The sequence below is a fragment of the Wyeomyia smithii genome, chromosome 1 (genome assembly GCF_029784165.1).
Source record: "Wyeomyia smithii strain HCP4-BCI-WySm-NY-G18 chromosome 1, ASM2978416v1, whole genome shotgun sequence".
Classification (NCBI taxonomy): Eukaryota; Metazoa; Arthropoda; class Insecta; order Diptera; family Culicidae; genus Wyeomyia; species Wyeomyia smithii.
In genome coordinates this window covers 46,825,258-46,844,913 of record NC_073694.1, presented here as the reverse complement: position 1 = coordinate 46,844,913, position 19,656 = coordinate 46,825,258, and the positions used below count along the sequence as shown (strand labels likewise).

The 19,656-nt window shown below is 41.8% G+C and overlaps 1 protein-coding gene across 6 annotated transcripts in view; it reads right to left on the bottom strand.

The window, feature by feature from the left end:
• Positions 1-19,656, bottom strand: part of LOC129731175 (probable serine/threonine-protein kinase MARK-A) — a 171,625-nt gene that overhangs the window by 8,491 nt on the left and 143,478 nt on the right. The gene's annotated exons all lie outside the window — the stretch shown is intronic.

Sequence of the window (19,656 nt, the reverse complement as noted above, 5' to 3'; positions counted from 1 at the left end):
TTTGAATTTGAGCTTTTTTAGATATTATTTTTTTTTGTTGAAAAAAATTTTTTTTTCACGGTGTATATTTTTTTTGGAGAAACAAAATTTTTATTTACATACTTACCCAAGACATCACACCGTTCGAAACAACCATATTTTTTGTAAAGCATTTTCAGTTCCCACGATTCAGTTCTTTTATACGATTTATGTTTTCTGCTTTAATTGTGTTTATGCCTTTTAATGAACTTATTCATGAGTTTGAAAAAATTGTCCGTCCACGGGCAATACTTGGTATGTCAATTACTTTTACTCAACCGATTATATTAAAAATTTTATACAGAGGTTTTCGAGTACGAAGCGCTGTTTTGTGATATCACTGTGTCATATTAAACTTATCCTAGTGGTCTACTAAGGTAGCGGGTAGTGAGGTGGTGGTGTAACAACGTCCCGCATTACTTTTGAGGTAAATCAGAATTTGCCTTTTTTCATACAATTTTAAAGCTAAGTTTGTTTTTACTTTACGATTTTGGGCGTAAAAATCTCAGCTTCGACTAAATTAACAATGTTCAAAATGGGGGTGAAAATGGGGTGAAAAGGGGCAAAATAGACCATTTTCCGTACCCTGCCCTAAATAAAACCATCACCAATCGAGGGGGGGGGCTAGTCCTAAGGCGACCTTTTTTTGCTCGTCACTTTACAGAACGTTACCTCTAAATATTTCAAGAGCAGAGGGCCTCACAAATAAATTTGTCCCGGGTCCCCAAGCGCCCAAATCCGACCCTGATCTCAAGGCTCATCAAAAGGCAACTTTTGATAAAATTAGTTTTTATATAGTCATAAGAGGGGGTTTATGGGAGGATTTGAATTTTTTTAACCCTTACATGCCCGACGGTTTACGCGGATACCTACCAACTGAAATTCCTGTAACTTTGACAATTTCCATACGATTTTTATGGTTTTAGCACCAAAACATTCAGAATTTTTTCTACTTTGATATTAGTGTTAGCGGTGCCCCGAAAAAAACTTCTCATTGCCGAAAATCTGGTTTTTCGTAAACATGTTCCAAAACTGAGGAATTTTAAGAAAGAATTGAACATAATCTAACATTTATTAGTTTAAAGTTCATAACATTACTTTCATAGACCGTTTTTGCCTTTCTCCTAGAAAGGTATAGCAATCACTGGAAAAACCAAAGGTATAAAAGTGGTCCCAATGCATAGTGGTACGAGAGCTCGTCTGCTAGTTTTTGCATTTTTGTGTTCTTGGTGTGTACAAAAAATGATGCTTTTTTAACATTTGTTGGCAATAACTCGGTTTGTGTGGAAGCTATCTATTTTGTGTCTTCTACAAAGTTGTGTGTTTTGATGATTTACAAATATGCGTAGAACATTATAACCTTCTAAATGTAACAGTTTTTTGTATTTTCGAAAAAAACTACTTTTAAAGACAAGTCTAATAAGAAATGTTATATATCCAAAACAAAAAGAGTTAGAAGAAAAATGTCTTCGACAAAGTATTTTGTAAGAACTTTATCTATAACTTTGCTCAAGATATCAATTCTCTAAAGTGTAAGACTAAAAAGTTAGATTTTGCAGCGCCACTAGCGGTTGAGTTTCGAACTAAAACTTTTTGTCATGATTTGAGCCTTTTTATATACTAAATATCTTCGGAAGATAGTATGTCAATAAAACCATTATTTGGAGAACAAATGAATTAAGTTCACGTTTTTGAGCTCTCGCACGGTCGCACCACTGTGCAATGGCCGAATGTCATTCAACACTCGACCGCTTTCGACAAACTGAGCATTTTCTGTATGTATGTATGTATGTATGTGTGTATGTGTGTATGTGTGTGTGTATGTGCAACTTTTTTTTCTCACTCACTTTTCTTAGAGATGACTGGACCGATTTTCATAGAATTAATTGCAAATGAAAGGTCTAGTTGCGCCATAGGTTGCTATTGAATTTCATTGTAATCGGATTTTTAGTTTAGAGGTTATGTATCAAAATGTAAAAATCACGAAACATCAATATCTCAGAAACCACACAACCGATTTCAATGAAACTGATTTCAAATGATCGGGCTGTCTCCAGAATCCTTCACTTTTAAATTTCGTTATGGTTGAACATATGGTTCAAAAGTTGTGTAAAGAAAAGTTATCCTAAGGTTGTTTAAACTCACTCATTTTTCTCAGAGATGCCTGAACCGATTTTATCCAAAATGGAAACCGAACATATTCCGAAGACTACTTGGACTCACTCACTTTTCTCAGAGATAGTTGACACGATTCCCACAGAATAAGTATCAAATGAAAAGTCTAGCTGCCTCATAACACCCTATTGAATTTTGCTGTAATCGGATTGTAACTTCGTCTGTAATGTATCGAAATGTGAAAATCACGAAACTTCATTATCTAAGAAACTACACAACCGATTTGAATAATATTGATATCAGATGAACGGGCTAGTTAAGGGTTAACTAATGAATTATGATTGAGCACGTGGTTTCAAAGTTTGGCTGCTTTATACGTTACCTTTTCATTTGATTTTAATTGAATTTAAACTTCCGTTATGTATTAAATTGTTAGTAAAACAACGAAAGTCTATTATCTCAAAGATTACAAGACTTATTTGAACATAACTACTGCCATACAAACTTCATAACAATTTGATATGTGGTTCAGAAGTTCTGAAAAGTAAAGAAATTAAGAGACTATTCAAAACTATACCTGCTTTGATCAATATATGTGGCCTCAACATAATTTAAATATGTTTTCGTTCAATTTAAACGTTTCTGGTATTGCTGGTGATTGAATTTTTCGAAATAAAGTCAAATTTCAAATTTCATACTTCAGTTACAACATCAATATTTTAGTACCCAAAGACTAAATATTTCTTTATTGGATTGCAGCGTTCATGTAAATCTATTTTTACAAATAATAAGTTTGAATGAGAAAGGCTGGGTCTGACCGCTAGGTGGATTAATTTAGGTTTATGGTTTTGAATTTATGATGATATACCCTCAAAATGGTCCTTTCGAAAAAGATTGCACCGGGGTTTCTAGTGGCTCTATGGCCACTATGGACTAATACAACGTCACATATCATCCAATGTGAGTGTTTTTAGAAAAGACAGAGAGGGCCTTTACCTACGACGCCATTTGGGATTCCAAAATGGCGACTATAATTAACCGAATACCATCGAATATGGGTATTTCTGGAATTGGGATGATGCCCAGAGACCAAAAATAATTTTAGACGCCATTTTCAAATTTAAGGCGGTGATTTTCAGTTTCTGTAAAACAGCTAAAACTGACCAAGAAGCTGACCAAAACACCTCATATGAATGTTGACGGAATCGAGTTGCGGCCACAGATCCCTCGAAACGACACCAGACGAACTGGAAGTCACCACCGGAAGTCAATTTCGAAATTACGTGAGATTCTGGGTCTCTAGGCATCATCGTGATTCTAGTAATACCCGTATTCGATGGTATTCGGCCAATTCTGGATCTTTGCCTAAGTGGCCTAAGTTATTGTTCGGATCTTTGGACATCATCAGATTCTGAATATACTCATAGGAGGAATCAATTGTAATGGTATCAATACAGGTCGGACTTGATTATATACAGTCTCCGAAAAATTTTCACTATATATAATCGAATCCTATATAGAATCGAATAAGAATTTGTTTATTTTGCATTAATATTTTGTTGTTTTTGAATAAATAAGCAGGATTTTTTTGACTAACCCCCAAAGTCGTAAAAAACCTTTCTTACAAAAATATATGTATGTATAGATTTCGTAGTTATTCTTCTGGACTTCCGGAAAACCCTCACCACTTTGTCTAGCATGTTTCCAATACTCAGCACACCAGGCATAAAAAATTTCTTCAGCCCTGCTTGCGTTATGTACATCTGAACGGACTTTTATGAATCAATAAGGAAGCGCTTATTTATAACGTAACGCAAGAATAACTATTGTTAATCTCCTTTTCCCCTTTGCCATGTTTTTTGTTTAAATTTTCCGTATGGATTGCAACACTTTGCCAATCCAACACTCTTTCCCGTTTCCTGAGCGTTACAAAATTTGTAAACGTTCCCTCGCGATATTTCTGTTTTAGCTCAGCTTTACTTCACTTGAAACATTATGGCTCAAAAATCAACGTTTTGGGTAAAAAAATGTTGCGTTACGTCATATTGGACTGAAGGGAACGTCCATTAATTACGTACCGTAAATAAAAACTAGTTTCGACCCCCTCTTTCCTCTAGGTAACGCTCTTTGTAAAGACCATCAAATTTTTTTAGTATTGATTGCGACGTTTTGTCAGAACTCTACTTCCCCCTAAGCGTTACGTATTTCTGGACGATCCCTATACGACATTGCTGCTTTAGGTAAGTTATATTTAAAATTGAAAAAAAAATTTTTTTTTTATGATTCGATTATATACAATTTTATATATAATCGAATCATATATAATCGAGTCAATATATAATCGAGTCTGTATATAATCGAGTCTGTATATAATCGAGTCCGACCTGTAATACTATCAAATATTCATCAAAGTTCTCATATCTCCGGAAAACCGGATTTCCGGCAATGAGAAAATTCTCTCGGGGCACCACTGACACATATTCCAAAGTCCATAAGTTACTGAATCCATTAATGCTTACTTATTTTACTTTTTGGCGGCAGATCGTTGAGATCCTATGCCGAACCCAGAATTCGTCTCCACAAAACTCTGTCTTGGGCTATTCCTCTCCAGTCTCCTCTTACACCGCTGCTCTAGCATTCTCGTCGACAGCGCCCATCCAGCGCGTGCGAGATCTGCCTCGAAGTCGTCGGCTTCTATCCGGTTCTCTGCTATATACTATTTTTGCCGGTCGCTCATCCACCATCTGTGCTACGTGGCCAGCCAACTGTAACCTGCCGTGTTTCATCAGTTTGACAATATCAGCGTGTTTTTATACTTCGTACAGCTCGTGATCATGCGCATGCGCCACACCCCATTTGCTAGTTTGCCTTCGAGTATTGATCGCAGGAATCTACGTTTGAAGACCCCAAGCGCTCGTCGATCAGCCTCCATCCACGTCCACGAATCATGTCCGTAGAGCGCCACCGGGAAGACCAGAGTCCTATAGAGCGCAAATTTCGAACGGGTCTGTAGGCTACGGGACCAAGGCTAGCTACGCAATCCGTAATAAGCCCTATTCGCTGGCGCAATCCGTCTTCTCACCTCGCGGCTCGCCTCGTTGTCACATGTCCAAGACAGTACCAAGTACCAAGATAAACAAATTCGTCGACCACTTCGAAAGTATCCCCATCCATCTCCACCCGGCACCAACACCCGCAGAACTACTACGCTCTCTGCCAGTCAGTGTTAATGGTGAGTCCAATTCTCGCGGCTTCCCTTTTGAGAGCCGCAAAGGCCTCCTCAACTGCTATACGGTTAACACCAATTACATCAATGTTGTCCGCGAAGCCCAGAAGCATGAGAGATTTTGTGATGATGATACCGCTCCTCTGCACTCCTGCCCTTCGTATTGCACCTTCTAAAGCTAAGTTGAACAGCAAGTTCGAGAGCCTGTCACTTTGCTTCAGACCATCTAACGTCACAAACCCGTCACGATCTCAATCGCTGGAACATGTTACGAGAGAGAATTTCGTTTGTTGGTGAAAGGCTGCGCAATGCGTACCAGCAGAACACCCGTACTAGTTGGCATAAAATAGACCCCAGTGTGGTCTACAGCATAACGCCCAGCAACTCCTATCCCCGCCTCCACGTGGTACCAACTGGGATACGAGCGACCATGAGAAGATCGGTGAACCGGTGGGAACTTGGACGTATGCTGACAGCAGGGGGTCCTAGGAAAACAGCTTGCCTGAGCGTGGGTTCCCCAGGGGCGGCTCAAACAGCGACTGATCCGGAGCGGACGGCTGAACTATGAAATGCGGTGTCTCGGCCCATTCGCGAGAGGCATCAGCATGCTGAAATAAACATACTCAAAACAATCCAGAACCCCCTGGCGAATCAGAACAATCCGTTAGTGCTAAAACTATTAAAATCGGATGAAAAATGTCAAAGTTACAAGTTACAAGTTACGGGCATGTGAGGGTGTTTTTTTTGTCGAGCACATAACGGTTAAGAAACGTGTTGTCTCGAACGCTATAACCAAGATGGCAACACCATCACGAAACTTGGTAGCATGGCTATGTCTAGTAAGACAATGTACCTAAGCAACTACACTACAAGCAATCAAGAAAATTAAATTCGGAACATTCAGCACGGAGCTAGACAACGGTAAAATGGACCACGAATGGAACTTAGGTACCTGAAACTACAAGTCGCTATATTTCGTAGGTGAAACTGCTGCTGTTTGAGCAGTTGGAACCCCGCAAGTTCGGTATCGTGGCTCTGCAGGAGATCTGTCGTAAAAATGAGAAGGAAGTCTGTGGCGACAAGGCCCAGTTATATCAGAGCACTGGAGTAACCGACGAGCTGGGACCGGGTTTGTGTGTGCTGGGCATAAATACAGCATCGGATGATCAACTGGAAGACGATCAACACGACGATGTGTTTGTTGCAGATAAGAGGTCGTTTACGCGCAATTGAAGGGAACATACAACAGCTGCTCGCCACGGGACATTCAGATGGTTATCGGGGATATGAATGCTCGGGTTGATAAGGAAGTTATGTATAGACCGGTAAACGGGCCTTACAGCCAACGCCACGAACGACAACGGACAACGATGCATCATTTTCATCAGCTTTCCAAGCCCTGGTGATTAAAAGCACATTTTTTCACACAGAGATATTTGTTTATTTGTTTATTTGTTTATTTGTTCATCGTCTTCGATCATATCGTACAGACTGGTTTGTCTTATGCTATGTTTTTAATTCTATTTTTAAAACTATTTTTGGTTAAGTTAAAGTCAAATAAATCACTGACGTCATTGAAGCCTCTTAGGCAGGAACTGAGCGGATTGTTATAACCATAGCTTGTCCTGTGCCCGGGTATGGAGATCATTGTCCAGTATCGCAACCGGCGCTGAGGAACATTTATTTGAATTAGCAGGAGAAGGTCTGAGCAGTCAATATTGTTCGTTAGGACGTCGAAAACAAACAATCGTTGAAGTTTTATTCGTCTTGTTGACAGCAACTCCAGGTCAATCAAACGACATCGTTGCGAGTAGTCGGGCAGAAGTACAGGGTCATTCCACGGTAGGTGACGAAGAGCAAAACGTAAAAAACATTTTTGAACTCGTTCAATGCGAATAACTTGAGAGGTATGGTACGGGGCCCATATGGGAGCAGCGTACTCCAGAACACTGCGTACTAAAGCACAGTATAGTGCCTTAAGCGCGTACAGGTCGGTAAACTGTGAAGCATTGCGGCGAATGAATCCGAGGATCGAAAAAGCTTTAGCGGTAATGGCGGAGATGTGTTGGTTGAAGCGGAGCTTAGAATCGATAATGACGCCCAAGTCACGGATAGACTGCACACGGTCCAGTGGAGTTGTGTCGATGTTGTACTGATGACTAATCAAATTATGACAGCGACTGAAAGTGATCACCTTGCATTTGTTGATGTTCACACGCATCCCGTTCTCTTTGCACCAACGTGAAAGTATATCGATGTCTTTTTGCAAGCAAACACAATCCAACATGGACTTAATTACTCGGAAAATTTTCAGGTCATCGGCGAAAAGCAGCTTTGCAGAAGAAATTCGTTGACACAAGTCGTTAATGAAAAGCACGAAAATCAGCGGTCCCAGTACACTACCCTGTGGAACTCCAGACGGGATGTCGAACTTTCTAGAGCGTGTGGAGTTCACCTGGACGAATGCGCTTCTACCGGTCAAGTACGACATTAACCAGTCGGATATCCAATTGGGGAAGCCCATATGCCTAAGCTTCTCAATTGCGAAGGTGTGCGGAACGGTATCGAATGCTTTTGAGAAGTCGATGTATACCGAGTCCACTTGATTTCGACATTCAATTTCCCGAAATAATACGCTGGTGTAACATAGTAAGTTAGTTGTTGTAGAGCGACGCGGGACGAAACCGTGCTGATCGTTCGATATTATCGATTTAACTGCGGATAGCATGACCTCATGCATCAGAGATTCCAGAAGCTTCCCTAGACAGCAGAGAATAGATATTCCGCGGTAGTTTTCAACTTTTCGTGTGCTCCCTGATTTGTGAACGGGTATCATTTTGGCCGTCTTCCATAAAGTCGGGAAAGTTTGTTCATCCAGCGATCGATTAAACAACAATGTTACCGGACCAACTAGCGACTCGGCGCACTTTTTCAATACTATAGGAGCTAATCCATCAGTTCCAGCCCCTTTCGATTCATCAAGCTTAGTAAGCGCTATGAATACATCCTCACGAGAGAAATTGAAAAACGGTAGACGAATGTCGTGGGAAAGTACGTGCTGAAAACAATTAGGATGGAGCTGGGGCGGCACAGTGTTAAACACGCTTTCAAAGAAGCACGAAAAAAGATTTGCGGCTTCTTCGTGTGTGTTGGCAGTGGCTTCTCCGTAAAACACACCGTCCGGGACGAGATTACTAGCTTTTTGCTCTTTGACGAATTTCCAAAACTCAGTAGGATTATGCTTCAGGTTCGACTGTAGTTTGTTTAAATAGGCTCGATAGCATGTCGTAACTAGTTCCTTATAGGCTGTTTCTGCAAGGCGAAGTAATTCACGGTGCTCATTGGATTTATTAAGAAAAAATCGTTTCCGCGCCTTGCGCAGTTTGTTGCGCATATTCCTGAGCTCGGCATTCCACCATGGTTTCCTAATGGCTCCACGAACAGCGCGACGACGCCGTGACACCTTCGAATTGAGTATTTCGAACAGCTTGTCGTAGAACGAAAGAACAGCGTTGTCGACAGTTAGACCTTCAATCAGCTGTACCCAGTTAACAGTTGAAAATTCAGCATTAAGAGAGCTGAAGTCACAGCTCCTAAAGTCAAAATCGAGTAAATCTGGCTGGCTGTTTCCGAGTTCAACATGCGTCGAACTACGCACATCAACTTGCAACTCAAACGGTGGATGGTGAAGGTCGATTGGTAAGAGCGGAAGTACGGGTGGCGAAATTTCAAAATCGTCCGGGGAACTCGTGAATGCTAGATCGAGTGTTCTACCATTCGTGTTCGAAAAAGAATTCAATTGCACCAACCCGCATGTAGAAATGGATTCACAAAAAGCGAGTTCTTGCTCGCTAGAGGCATTAACTGTTATGCATCCATTGATATCATCATCAAAATTCCATTGAAGCTGGGGAAGATTGTAATCACCGAGAATTAAAACGATATCGCTTGCTGACGATACATCGCAAACAGACTGAACGGCGGCTGTGTGGGAGCAATATAGTGTTGTGTCAGAATTCGGTCGTAGGTAGATACCGAAGATGTGCAGAGAACGGTCTGGTAGCTTTATACACACAGCCACTTGCTCGAGCTGGCTACAGTCGGTTAGCAAAATCTCGGTACAGCGTAGTGTAGATTTAACTGCAATAAGCACACCACCGCCTCTCGTGAGGGTGCTTGTAGATTCATTGCGATCACATCGGAAGAGCGAGTAATCTGATGTTAGTTCCGAATCGCTTATGTCGGACCGAAGCCATGTTTCGGTGAGTATTACCACGTCGTAATCACAGTTTGACAATCCTAGCTTCAACTCAGACGTTTTTGTGCGCAGGCCCCTAACGTTCTGGTAGTAGATGGTCAAAAAGCGATGCCTTGACGATGCGATATTGTCGGAAGCACAATTGCTGGATGAGCGCGTGGTACGCTGATTGGCGGGTTCAGTGGTAGTTGACCTATTTGATGTCTCAGCAGGAATCGCAGCGGCACATTCCACATTGGAGTTAGTAAGCGTAGCACTGTAAGGCGAACATACATCAGGCAGAGTATTAGTCGGTCCACGCAGCCACCTGACCGCCTGACCAACAAATCAAATTGACCATGTTCTCATTGATGGCTGGTTTTTCTCGAACATCACAAACATGCACTTCCTTCGGGGTGTGAATGTAGACTCGAATCACCTAGTAGTACATGTGCGCTCAAAACCAAAAACGGTGTTTCACATACGACAAACCATTCTCCTCAGCCGAAAATTCAACAGTTGTACCACCCGTAGGAACCCAATAGTTACACGCGCTTACTTGACGAGACCCTACCTTCCACGGAGTAATCATGCGCATCGACTCCCGACGATGTAGTTACGCTCACAACCGCGGTAGGGGGATTAGGAAAATAATGAGCACAATGACGAAATGGGCACACCTCTTTTATGCGAAACTACGCATTTTTTATTACAATATGGTATGTGGAACTCTTCCGTAGTTACTATAGTATCTCTTTATGTAGTACAAAAGTGGCTTGTCTGTTTAAAATATGAAAATATATTGAAAAAATCTATTTGTTTTCCGGATGTTGGAAAAATTATTATTATTGCGCACTACAAAATAAGCTTCTACGTTCGCTTAAATGCCTCAATCAAGTATGTAGACACATCAATATGACGTATGGGTCGTACCCCAAATTTCATTATCATTGAAGTTTTGATTTTAAGCTATAATTAGTATTAAAATCTCATGTTGACTTTAACAAATTCGATAGGGGCGAAATCGTCACCTTTAGGTGGAGTGAAATGAGCACATCTTGTCACATAAACTTGCCTGAAATTCATCTCAGTAGACTTGTGAGTTTTTCTGTTTCCATAGTTATATTATACCCCGTGGGTTCTCATTATGCCCCAGTGAGGTGCTCATTGTGCCCCACACATCGACTGATTGCTAGTTTTCGATCTAATTTGTTTTTTTCACCATTATTCGATAATCTTTTCAATTTGTGAATAGTGTACTTTTAATTATAGATAGTTAATTTAAGTTTGCACTGAAGACAGCTTAAAATTTTTGTCGTTTTCTATGCTTGAATCAGCAACCAAGTTAGGATGCTCATTATGCCCCTATTCCCCCTACTAGGAGAAGTAACGTTGAGTTGAAAAAATTACTGATTTGACAGATGGGGAGAAAAAGCTAGCTTGGAAAAGCAATCTAAAGGCCCGAATACGCACACGGCGTGACAACGCCTTCCTGACGAAAGTTGTCAGTATCTTCTTAAAACCTTCTAATGTGCTTTCTAGCATCTGCCACCTTCTGCTCGTCTACACGGAAGGCGCAATCACGCCGTCTCGAAACCCGCCGTGTGCTAACCTTTTTGACGTCATGCCACCCAATTCATGTTTGTTTATGTTTGTTGAAAGAAAAAATAAAGCAACCCACTTCTAGAATCACCAGCAGGCGGAAAATGATACAACACGGTGTTGCCAGCGCCTTCGCCAAAAGAAGGCGACACAAGACCGTGTGGAAGGCAGTCAGGTACGCAGCCGATGGCGGCGAACGACTACCTTCTTCACTAGAAGGCACAGCTAGAAGGTTCTGGTTAAAAGGCGCCCCAACGAAATGCGCGATTACGCCTTCTAATGTGTATGGAGAAGGCATCATTACGCCATGTGTGTATTCGGGCCTTAAGCATTTCTGCAATAGAGAAAGAGGCCAAATATCGGCGAGTTCAAAACTAGTTGATCACGATTCTGAGGAGAACAGAGATCGTGAAGAGCTGGAGCAACTGCTTCGGGTTAATGACACGTGTAAGTTTTACGAGAAGTACTTTATGTTATCGACTGAGGAAATGTATCCGTGGGTGTTTTTCGACTTCGCAGTCGCTCTAGCAATAAAATGAACTAGTTTTTTTTCTTCTATCATCCGACGTTTCGGTGTATACCACACGAAAAGAACCAAAAAGAACCAAATCCCTCTGTCCGAGGGAACGCGCTGGTTTGTCCCATACTAGTAACCAAGCTGCAACATCTAGAACGGAAGCTGGCCAGAGTGGAAACAGTGCTGCAGGAACCAGAGGCGTCCAAAGACGACCTGCAAGTTCTGCGGCTAACGCCCGCTCAGAGGGTCGCTCCTTCAGGGATGTAGCTAGTTTGATGAAAGTTGGGATTATCCTCAAGGGATTCCCTGTGAATCAAATGACAACGGCGAATCCGGACGCTGTACAAGACGCTCTTCTCCTTAGGAGCATAAGGCACGAAGTGATAAAGTCGAAGTTTACAAAATGTAGCTACAAGAGCGGTTACATGGTTCTTTACTGTAAGGACCAGATAACCGCTTTGTGGCTGAAGGATGTAACTCGGTCACTCGTGCCTTGGGAGAATGCTGAACTAGTTGCCTTGGACGTGAAAGAAATTCCGCGTCCGGAGGTCTTTCATGCATTCTTCCCCCTAAGCGCAGACTTCAGCAATGAAAGTATAAAAGGGCTTATAGAAAGCCAAAACGACGGTTTGAGTACTAAAAGTTGGCAAATCATCAACCGTACAAACGTCAACAGACATGCCGAATGGAGACTGCATGTGGATGAGGAATCGCTTAAGACACTAACGAAGCGCAACTTCACACTCAACTTTCGATTCGGAAAACACAACTTCGCAAGAAGAAGCAACGACAGCGTCAGATTTCCAAGCCGATGGACGAGAAGTCTGAACGAACCGACCACGCTAGCATTTCGCCCAGTGATTTAAAAGCAGGACCTAGTGGTACCAAAATGGTGGCTCCCAGATCAGGTCCCAAAAACAGAATTGCCGGTAACGGGAAAACCCGACTAGCGGAAAACGCGCACGACTTCCTAAGGGGAGGAAATACTGGCTACTCTGCTCCGCCTAAAAGACACGAGGAGCAGATTTCAGCAAACAATGAAACCAATTAGGTTTTTACAAGTGAACCTCCATCACGCTAAAGGTGCATCCGCTGTGTTGTGTAGGAGGTTCAAGAAAGAAGGGGTGGACATGGCTTTTATACAGGAACCATGGTCCAATAAAGGCAAAATTCTTGGAATTGAAACGAACACATGTAAGTTATTTTATGACGAGAAGCAGAGCTCGCCCAGAACTGCAATTCTCGCTAATAATACACTAAAATGTTACCCTATTACAGAGTTCATTAAACGAGACATCGTAGCGGTCATGGTTGAGGTACCAACCACCAGGGGAAAGACTGATATCGTTTTGGCCTCAGCCTACTTTCCTGGGGATGCTCCTGAGGTCCCTCCTCCTGAGATCGCTGCGTTTGTCCAGTACTGTCGCAGCAATAATAGGTCCTTCATCATTTGCTGTGACGCCAATGCTCATCACACCGTGTGGGGAAGTACTGACATCAATAGTAGAGGTGAGAGTCTTTTCGATTATCTTTCAGCTAACAACATAGACTTATGTAATGTAGGTAATAAACCAACATTTTCAAACGCGATCAGGAATAAAGTCTTGGATCTGACAATGTGCAATTCTGCAATTTCTGAAAAAATTCAGAATTGGCATGTTTCAGACGAGACGTCATTGTCTGATCATAAACAAATTATCTTCGAATGGGGGAGTAGCAGTAGATCAACGGCAGCATATCGTAATCCAAGAAAAACAAACTGGGATCGATATGCTGATCACTTGAGTTCTGCTGCTCTCACAATTGACAGTAGTATCAGTTCGGTCGAGGAACTTGAAACATTCTCTCAAACGTTAAACGAAATTATCCTTAACGCTTATAACAGTAGTTGCCCGCTCAAAGTTCCGTCCTCCAACAGGGATGTGCCGTGGTGGAACGCGAAGCTAGAGCGGCTAAGGAAAACATCTCGGAAAATGTTCAATAAAGCGAAACGTACTTCGGATTGGGCTCAGTATAGAAAAGCACTCACTGAGTACAATAATGAACTACGAAAATTCAAGAGGAAAACTTGGATCCAAACGTGTGAAAGTATAGACAACACACCAACGGTTGCTCGACTTCACAAAACGCTTGCCAAGAATCACTCAATTGAACTTGGCAGTATGATGTGTCAGAACGGATCGTTAACTAAGACTCCCGCAGACACGCTAAATCTGATGATGGTAACTCATTTTCCAGGCTCTACTAAATGTGATGTTTCGGCGGGTGGTGAGGTAGGAGACGACACTATATTAGACGAAATTTTCACGTCAACCAGAGTGGAAAATGCGATGAAATCTTTCCAGCCTTTCAAGTCTGCAGGTGTTGACGGTGTATTTCCTGCGTTGCTTCAAAAAGGTGAGGCAACCCTGATACCGTTACTAAGGGAGACTTTCAAGGCGAGTCTAAGATTTAACTATATTCCGTCGAAATGGAGGTCAGTGCGGGTTATCTTTATACCAAAAACGGGCAATAGAGATAGGAACAACCCCAAATCATATAGACCAAAAGCTTGTCTTCGAATCTATTAAAGACAATGGAAAAAGTACTAAAGGAATATCTAAATGCAACATACATGCATAGATATCCTTTATCTAAATTTCAATTTGCATATCAAACAGGTAGCTCAACAGTAACAGCTCTTCATACGCTGGTAAACAAAATTGAAAGATCTTTTTCAGCAAAAGAAATTGCACTATGCTCTTTATTGGATATTGAAGGTGCTTTCGATAACACGACCTACTTTTCCATGGCAAATGCGATGAAGAAAAGGATGTTTAACACATGCATAGTCAACTGGATTCACACTATGCTTGCACAAAGAGAAATCTCTTCTGAGCTGGGGAGCTCATCCATAACTGTAAGAGCCACGAAAGGATGCCCTCAAGGGGGGGTACTCTCGCCGCTGTTATGGTCTTTAGTGGTGGATGACCTTCTCAAAAGCTTAGAAGATAAAGGTTTTGAAGTTGTAGGCTTCGCAGATGACATTGTCATTGTGGTAAGGGGAAAGTTTGACATCATAGTCTCGGAAAGAATGCAACATGCCCTAAACGTAACCCATTTATGGTGCATAAAAGAAGGTTTAAACATAAACCCTTCCAAAGTTGTAGTAGTACCTTTTACTAAAAGGAGAAGACTTAACCTAATGCCACTTAGGCTTAAGGAAAGTATTATCCAATTGAGCGAAAGGGTTAAATTTTTAGGATAAATCCTTGATGCGAAGCTTAACTGGAACGCGCACCTAGATGGTGCAATAAGCAAAGCGGTCAGTGCTTTCTGGTTATGTTCTAAAACGGTTGGTAGGAAGTGGGGACTAAAACCAAACATGATAAGATGGATCTACAAGTCTATTATACTCCCGAAAATAACATACGCTTCCTTAGTCTGGTGGCCCAAAACAAAACAGGCAATAACGAGAGCAAAGCTAGCGAAGCTGCAGAGACTTGCGTGTATTGCTATAACGGGAGCAATGCGCAGCACCCCATCGAAAGCGTTGGACGCAATCCTTCACCTGCTGCCATTGCATGAATTTGTGCAACTAGAAGCGGAAAGGAGTGCTCTCCAGCTCAAACGTCTGAAAAATGTCTTACCAGGTGACCTTCTTGGCCATCTGAGTATATTGCAACACTTCAAAAGGGGGCCAGTGATGAGTATGAACGAAGACTGGATGAAACCTATGATTAACTGCGATATTCCCTACAAGGTGCATGAAACATCACGTTCCGATTGGGAGTGCGGGGCTCATATGGTTCGTCAGGGGTCAACGGTATTCTTCACGGACGGCTCAAAAATCGGTTCAAAAACGGGTGAGGGAATCTCCGGTCCTGGAGTTCAGATATCGGTGGCTATGGGTGAATGGCCAACAGTATTCCAAGCAGAGATTTACGCTATGATTGAATGTGCTAACGTTTGCTTAAGGAGAAATTACAAATATGCGAATATTTGCATTTTCTCTGATAGTCAAGCGGCGCTGAATGCACATCAAAAATTGTCTGGGAGTGCCATCTCTCTCTGCGGAGCCTGTGTCGTACGAACTTTGACAATCTGTACTGGGTTCCAAGGCACTGCGGAATTGAAGGCAATGAAAAAGCAGACGAACTGGCCAAACAAGGTTCCACCTCCCAATTCATTGGTCCAGAACCCTTTTGTGGCATTTCAAACTGTACAATAAAAATGGAACTTAGAAAACTGGGAAGAACAACGGGTGACTTCCAACTGGATGGCTGTCGGAGGATGTCACCAGTCAAAAAGGGTAATAACGCCAAACGCAAAAATTACAAAAAAGCTATTAGAGCTTAATAAGTGGGCGCTCTGTATCTACACAGGACTAATAACAGGGCACTGTCCGAGTAAGTATCATCTAAAGAATATTGGTCGGGTTCAAGACGATACTTGTCGCTTTTGTAGCATAGAAAGTGAAACCTCGGAACACCTGCTATGCAGCTGTGGTGCATTATACATGAGCAGAATCAAATTTCTCAACAAGGGTTGCTTACAACCTAGTGAAATTTGGTCTGCTAATCCTTGGAAGGTAATTGGCTTTATTAAGCACATTATACCTGACTGGGAGCGTGCCGAGGCAACCGGTCATCACTCGATCAATAGTGGGGTGACTGGGTATCCTATATAGCACGTATAGTAAGGGGGATATACTACAATAGTTCTAAATAATGGACGCAGCAGTCTAATTCCACAACAAAAAAATTCAAATACCACGCCTTCATCTGGTAATTGGAACATAAGTTGTTTTCGTCAAACAAGCTTCGGCACAAGCATATTTTATCTTATATGTAAAGGTGTCAATATTCAAACCCGTAATAAATATACTAATCACTAAAACTCTGTTCCACACTCTTCCTTTCAACGACCAACTCTAATATGAGTTTTATGAGAAGATAAACCAATCTCGAGTCCAGATATGTGTAGGGACGAAGAGGGAAGCTTGATCACAAACGAGCGTGAGGTGGTTGACAGGTGGAAGTTTTTCGATGAGCATTTCAAAAGTGGTGCAACGAACGGAGGCGGGAGCGAAGTTAAGCTTGGAGTGCGTACAAACCAGAAACGTGTCCCAGTTTCCGATATCTTGATGCTCAAACGGGGAAATGAGTCACTAACGGAAAATCAAGCCGCAGGGAAGAATAGACTACTGGCAGAGCGCTATGAACACGGCAAAGAGGTACTAGCAACAGCACTCCACTGAGTATTTTCCATAATTTGAGAGAAAGAAAGACTATCGGAGGAATGGATGGGTCGTATTGTATGCCCCATCTATAAAAAGGGCGATCGGCTACAATGCAGCAACATTCGTGGCATAACATCATCATCCCAAATTCTGCTACGTCCGTCAAATAAGTCATTCTCCGGCAGATCCTCCAGAAATTCAGGGAGTACGACGCAACGTGTCCACCACACATCATGTTTTCGTGGATTTCAAGGCGGCGTATATTTTCGAATCCCTTCATAGCGCGCAGAGGGTTGAGACTTGGTGATGGACTATCCTGCACGTTGTGTTAGATAAGTTGGTATATTGGGATCTCTGGTAAGCGTGGCCAATCACACAGGAAAGAAGATCCAACGTCGTATTCAAGCTGGAAATCGGACTCGCAAAGCTTTCAAAGGATGCTTCGATCCAGGAGCATTCGACACTGCACGAATTTGACGATGTACAAAATCCTTTTTAGACCAATAGTCCTCTATGGACTTGAAACTGTGACCCTGCTCACGAAAGACATACGCGAACCAACCGTAATTGAACGGGAAGTTTTTGCGGACAATATGAATCACGGGCTGCAGGCACTACTTGGAGAACATGTTACGAGAATTCCGGACGATTGTGCGGTGAAATCGGTTCTCTTCAAGGACCCTACCGGTCCAAGAAACAGAGAGGCTCAAAGAGCTAGGAGGCTTGACTAAATTGAATCCAATCTACGAATGTGGAGACGCTGGCAAAGAGTAGCCCAGAACCGAGGAGGGTGCAGGAAAATGCATGGGCCGGTAGTGTAAACAATCAAAATTTTACGCCCTTAGACTTTATAATCGAAGAGGAAATTAGTGAGCAAACTTCGAAGTGATCGCGATCACCTCCCAAATCACTTCGAACAGTTGAAAAGCCCAAAGATAAGCATTCGAAAGATAAGCCCAAAGCGTCTATTTCCTGTTTCTCCAGTTAATAAGGTGGCTCTCTGGCAAGTATGTAAAGAGGTAGGCAGGATTGGAAACAAACGGCTATTAATAGGAAAATTCACTTTTTAAATTTTACTATGAATTTAAACGTTATTATGATTTATGTACAATCGGGGGATCTATAAATTTAGTTAAACATTTTTAACCCTCTTTTTGCTGGTGATACCGTGATGTATATCTGAACTTTAATAACCTTTACACAACCATACTTGAAGTTCTGAATGATGGAATAATTATATAAGGTTAGCGAACAAAATAATATTTGATATGCAATATTATGAGATAAAAACTGATTTTTCTCGGTGGGGAAACGGATAAATTATATTGAACGGACTGAAACGCCGAACATAGGACAAAGAAGCGTTTTGTTTTATCGCTAATATTGAAAATTGCATGACTGACTGCAACGTGAACTTTATAATGAAATACTATGAATTTAACGTCACAGGTGTTTTCAATTTGAAACATGACTATTTGGAAGCGCAGCGCTACAAACTGGCATCAAAATATTAAAAGGCCGCTAAACAAAGTGCATTACTCTAGAGGGAGACTATGTCGAAGAACAAAACAGTGTTTTTATTAGTTTGCCAAAGACTTTCCAGCCCATAGTGATATACACCTGAAAACCGTGCTAGTTTTTGGTTTAACAGTGAAGAATTGTCTTTATGTGCCTAGCGCCTTCAGTAAGTTTGTTTGTGAAACTCACAACTCTGTAGAATATATTGTTTTGATGTTTTCTATTTTTGTTTTGATTTTAGTTTCAATCTAATGAGATTTTAAACAAAACATAAGCTAGTATTTTTTATCATTTTACTGAAAACATCATTTAAAATATTATTGAAAATTTACTTCAACATGGTTTAAAAAACCTAAGAATGTTGTCTGTGGAATTTTGACGTAGCAATTTAATATCGATGAACAATATGAATTTCATCACGAAAAATGTTATGCCATGTCCTTTGTCCTCGAACTATTATTGGACTCAACTGCTGTTCAACTTCTAAAATGAATATTCTTCCTCTAGTGCATCTTTTTCAATAGATTAAAAGTTGTTCAAAATAATTCAAACACAAACTAGAACCGCCATCCGTAGGCCTATTTCTGAACATCCTATTAATGTGCGGAGTGAAATTAACCCTCCACTAACGAAAACAACGGTCCACTTTACGGGCGGTGACCGATGCTGCCTGTCCACCAGCCTAAGGGTCGACAGACGTTGCGGACAGTGTGCACTTTGTGCAGCCAATAATCAACCCGCGCGAACACAAGTGGTGCTAAATTAAAAATTTACGGCAAACAAGCGTGGTTGTTTTTCCGAAATACCATTTTAATGCCAAAGCTGTCGGCCGATGCTATTCACAGCCGATAGGGCTCGTAGTGTGCAATTGAAAGCTGCCACCGGTCGCTACTCTGCCATCTATAGCGGGATCTGGCCGTCACCCACTTTAGTTCCCTCTGTCACTCCCAGCCGGCCAGAGCGGGGTTAGTTGACGATGTGGGCTGGTGGTCAAATACGGATACTGTTTTGGAATCGTTTATCGCGACCGACAAGCCGTGGTTCGCGTCGTCGTCCAGTTTTGAGCTTACGATTATACACTGAACTGCATTTTCAGTGCATAAAAAATTCCTCCTCCCCATGCTTGCCCCCCTCCCCGAGCACGACTGCACTGGCAGAGTGTTCGCTGGTCGATCGGTTAGTTCGCTCCATACGGATTCGAT